This window comes from Penaeus chinensis, chromosome 4 (genome assembly GCF_019202785.1).
Source record: "Penaeus chinensis breed Huanghai No. 1 chromosome 4, ASM1920278v2, whole genome shotgun sequence".
Taxonomy (NCBI): Eukaryota; Metazoa; Arthropoda; class Malacostraca; order Decapoda; family Penaeidae; genus Penaeus; species Penaeus chinensis.
This window is the reverse complement of record NC_061822.1, coordinates 4,966,592-4,971,591: the sequence shown is the minus strand read 5'-3', so window position 1 is coordinate 4,971,591 and position 5,000 is coordinate 4,966,592. Positions and strand designations below refer to the sequence as shown.

The 5,000-nt window shown below is 42.4% G+C and overlaps 1 protein-coding gene and 1 long non-coding RNA gene across 6 annotated transcripts in view; both read left to right on the top strand.

Moving 5' to 3' along the window:
- The window catches only part of LOC125046394 (sodium- and chloride-dependent transporter XTRP3A-like), an 80,996-nt gene that overhangs the window by 18,310 nt on the left and 57,686 nt on the right, over positions 1-5,000 (top strand). The gene's annotated exons all lie outside the window — the stretch shown is intronic.
- Positions 1,754-5,000, top strand: part of LOC125046418 — a 30,163-nt gene continuing 26,916 nt past the window's right edge. Inside the window, exon 1 of the long non-coding RNA XR_007116649.1 lies at positions 1,754-1,860. This is a non-coding gene — a long non-coding RNA (uncharacterized LOC125046418). The remainder of the gene's footprint in view (positions 1,861-5,000) is intronic.

Below are 5,000 nucleotides of genomic sequence, written 5' to 3'. Positions count from 1 at the left end.
CATATTCACTGGCTTCCGTTATGAAGTGGTCCAGTTTTAGGTTGTGTGAAACATTTCCATGGATCTGATTCCCGTTGCGGTTTCCAGCTTGAGGGTTTCGGGTATTGGCAGTCTTCTTATTGTGTCTTTCCCTTTGTCTGTCTTCCCGTTTGTGTGTGTCGGTGCGTGTCTGTCTACCTGTCTGTCAGTCTCTCTCTCTCTCTCTCTCTCTCTCTCTCTCTCTCTCTCTCTCTCTCTCTCTCTCTCTCTGTATATATATATATATATATATATATATATATATATATATATATATATATGTGTGTGTGTGTGTGTGTGTGTGTGTGTGTGTGTGTGTGTGTGCGTGTGTGCGTGTATGTGTGTGTGTGTGTGTGTGTGTGTGTGTGTGTGTGTGTGTGCATTTCTCTTTCTATATGTCTTCAACTCTATCTATATATTTCTCTATCTGTCTGTCTATCTCTCTCTCTCTTACACAATTGTTCACAAAAATGATTCACTTTAAATGAGGCATATAGTATTTTTTCCATCCACGGAATATTGCTTTTTTTCCCCATACGGCATTTTTCCAACCATCGATTATCGCATTTCCCATTCCCGGAATACTGTATTTTTCCATCCACGGGATTTTGTGTTCTTCCGTTTACAAAATGTCGCATTTTTCCTCCTAGGCTTATTGTATACATTTTCTTTCATGGCATACTGTATTTTATTCCACCCACGTTGTATCGTAATTTTCCAACCAGGATATATAATGCTATATATACACCCGTTACTATCTCATCTTACCATCCGCTGAATACGACTGTATTCTTCCATTCACGGAACACGGTACTTTTCCATCCACACAAACGGCATTGAGAACCGAAAAAAAAAAAAAAAAAAAAAATAAGCATTACGTGGTTCAGAGGAGCGGCAGTCTGTCAATGAATAGATGTAACTTAAAACCACCAGTCACACTCCCTGAAGCACAATGTGACTGGCAGGAGAACTTGCCTTTTTTTTTTTCATCGTGACTTCTCTTAGACTCGAAGGATTTTGCACGCAGCGCAATCTGCTTTGAATGTGTTTCCTTGCTAGAATGTTTTTAGGCTTGTCACGGGTTCAGGGATTGCTGTGATAAAAATAGCGGGGGTAAAATATATCCTACGGAAAGACACATTCATCCTCATGAAAAGTGATCATACATATACAAAATCAGAAATAAAATAAAAAAACATTAAAATGGAGAAGAAGAAGAAGTAGAAGAAACAAAAATCCAACCAGACAGAAAAAACTAACAACAAATGGCGGACAGGTAATCGAAAAGTATGTAAAAAAAAGATGGCGTAAATGACCCTTGCGAGGCGCGAGGCCGCAGGGCAATGATATAACGCAAGAGGGCGCCGCTGAGTCTACGTTCTTTTAAGTTCTTTCCCAAAGGCTTCGGGTGAACGATACGCAGACGGTGACCTCGGCAGGCGTGGGCGGGGGCACGTCGGCACCTTTGACGCACGCACATATATCTATTCGCTTGTCTGTCTGTCGGATTGTTTGTATGTCTGTCTGTCTGACTGTCTGTCTGAATGCCTGACTGTCTGTCTGTCTGTGTCTGTCTGTCTGTCTGCCTGACTGTCTGTCAGTCTGTCTGTCTGTCTGTCTGTCTGCTTGACTATATATATATATATGTATATATATATATATATGTGTGTGTGTGTGTGTGTGTGTGTGTGTGTGTGTGTGTGTGTGTGTGTGTGTGTGTGTGTGAATGTATATGCATAGTTCTAGTAATGATATTCAATTGTTTTGCCGTGTTCAATGATAATATCATATTCTTCTTAATCTTCCAGGTGAGTCTGCGCTGGTGTTTCGTAATCAGCAACTGTAAGTAACTATGGTTGTAAATATAATCAGAATCAAAATTAATGTTCTGTTATACTTTATTTATTTTTATCGGGATGAGTATTAAAAACAAAGTCCCAATATTGTCACAAAATTTTCCAAATGAAACCGTTCTTGTTAACGAGGTTTCACGTGCAAAACGTTAGTTGTCGTGTTGCCGCTTATAGGCATATCATTTGTCTTTTTATGGTATTAACGAGGTCATAATATGCCTGACATTTGAAGTGATTTGATCATGTGCGTAGGTAGGTGTTTGGTTGAGAAATTATTGGTTTAAAGACAAGAGGAGGTTTGCATACATACACGAGCATTAGTGCGCACGGCTTGTGGTACACAGTAGCACACCCACACACATGTACACACCCTTAGTTCGGGGAAATTTTTTTTTTTTTTTTCGACGGCGCTCATGGCTTGTCCCGAGGACCACGTGGAATCCAGGCCAGTTCCGTCGAGCAGTCGTCGACATCCATTATTTATCCGCCGACTGAGGGGAAGGGGAGGCCGAGCGGGCCGGGGAGGGGAAATCGGTCGAGGGGAGAGAAGGGAGGGTGAGGGGGAATGCCGAGGGAAGCGAGGGAGGAGGGGTGGGAGGCGAGGCGAGGCGAGAGGGGAGAGCGAGGGGGGAAGCCGAGGGGAATGGGCAGGAGGGTTGGGAGGCGAGGCGAGAGGGGAGAGCGAGGGGGGAAGCCGAGGGAAACAAGGGAGGAGGGGAGGCGAGAGGGGAGGGCGAGGGGGAAGCCGAGGGGAAAGGGCAGGAGGGGTGGAAGGGGAGGGGTGGGAGGCGAGGGGAAGAGAGGAGTCACACCAGGGTACAGCACGTGGCTCACCGCGCCGAGGAAGGCAGACGGGAAAGGGAAGCGAGGGTGAAAATAATAAATGTTGCGAAAACAATAGGACATTTAAATTAAAGAGAAAAGGGATGGAAAAAATATCTGCATTGATGAAGTCTCTTTACCATCTACACAATATCCTATGACAGAGAACGTTTGTTTAAAACCGATATGAGTCACAGAGAGGGAGGAGGAGGAGGAGGGGGAGGGGAAGGGGAGGGGGGGGCGGGGTGGTCGTCTGCCGGGGTAATTTTAAGTCCCTGAAAGGCGGTGCACGCGGGCGGGGAAGGAGGGGAGAAGAGGGAGGAGGAGGGGAGAAAAGGGGAGAAAAGGGGAGAGGAGGACTAAAACAAAGGCAAAGGAAGAGTCAGGACGAGAAGAGTTTGAGGGAATGTAAGAGAGAGAAGAAAAAAAGTAAAGGAATAAGAAAATACATATAAGGAAAACGAAAACGTAAAAACGAAAGACGAACGAAAAAAAAACGACAACAACTGCAACAACAACAAAGCAATCACAAAGTTTAGGGAGAAAAACGAGAGAGAAAACAAAGAAAAATCAGGAAACTTAAAGAAAGTAGGACAACACAACACTAAATGTAGTAGAACGGAAGGACACGTTTGTAAATTGCACGAGAGGGTTGTTAAACTTTGCGAGAAATGGTGGCAGCAGACGCGAGTGTACTTCGTAGGGAGGAGACTAGGGGGGAGGGGGGAAGAGAGATGGGGGAGGGGGAGGGGGAGGGGCGCCTGGATTACGGGGTAAGGAGGGAAGGCAGGGGGTGGGTGGGGGGAGTTAGGGGGTGTGGGTAGGGGGGGCGAAGGGGAAATTCACTCTTAGAAGATCAATACAAAGCAAATATCGATTTTCTCGTGAAGGTCTTGCCGAGTGTGAGTTCAGCGGATCGATTCTGTGGAACCGAAGAACGCGGGTCTTTTGCCTCGGTGAACACCAGACGAACCAGACACAAGTGTGTTTCTCTGTATCGAAAGAAAATGACACGTACATGTGTATAAGTATATATATATATATATATATATATATATATCACACACACACACACACACACACACACACACACACACACACACACACACACACACACACACACACACACACACACACACAGACTCACAGACACACAGACACATTTACTTTTATTAATACACATGCTTATATGTATGTCTGCATATGTGTAAGCTGACGTACATAGTGTCAGATAAAGACATATGTATATAGAATGACATGATATATAGATATGAATTTCTAAATGTACAAGAACACATTTATGCTAATATCAACATAAATAAAAAACAAGGATTTAGAATGAAATATTTAGCGATACGTATCATTCTAAGTGCATGTTACATTTACACATGATCCTTAGATATGTGATATAACTTAGACAATAGTCAGCATGTGTTCCGAGAATGAAAACGTATAACTAAAATAAATAAAACTGCTGATTAACATAAGTCCCTGTTTAGCTTCGCACCTTCCTTTGCATCAGCGTCTCTTCGTTGCAAAGGGCATTGCAATGTAAGGAGCGTTTGTTTCGTCGGCGGATTTTTAAAAAAAATTCAGGAAGTAAGAAATAAGGAAAAAGATAGTTGGTTGACATAGCCGTGGAATAATAATAATGCGATTTTGAAAAAGAAAGAGAGAAAAAAAACAAGCAATCCTTTTTAGGATCTAGGCAACGACCGGAACGATCCACATCCACACACACACACACACACACACACACACACACACACACACACACACACACACACACACACACACACACACACACACACACACACACACACACACACACACACACACACTCACACACACACACACACATATACATATATACATACATACATACATAAATACATATATATATGTATATATATATATATATATATATATATATATATATATATATGTGTGTGTGTGTGTGTGTCTGTGTGTGTGTGTGTGTGTGTGTGTGTGTGTGTGTGTGTGTGTGTGCGTGTGTATGTGTGTGTGTGTGTGTATGTGTGTGTCTGTGTGTATGTGCCTGTATATATATATATACTTATATACATATATATATATTATATATATATATATATATATATATATATATATACATATATACGCACAAACACACAAACATACAAAATACTCCGAGATACCGGATACACTTGTATCAAGTATCAAACACAAACACACGTGTATATGTGTGAGTGCGTCCCATTAGATGGCGTTCCTGGTATTTTTTAACTCTTTTCGCCCTCTCAAGGCAAGGGCGATGGATCAGAAGAA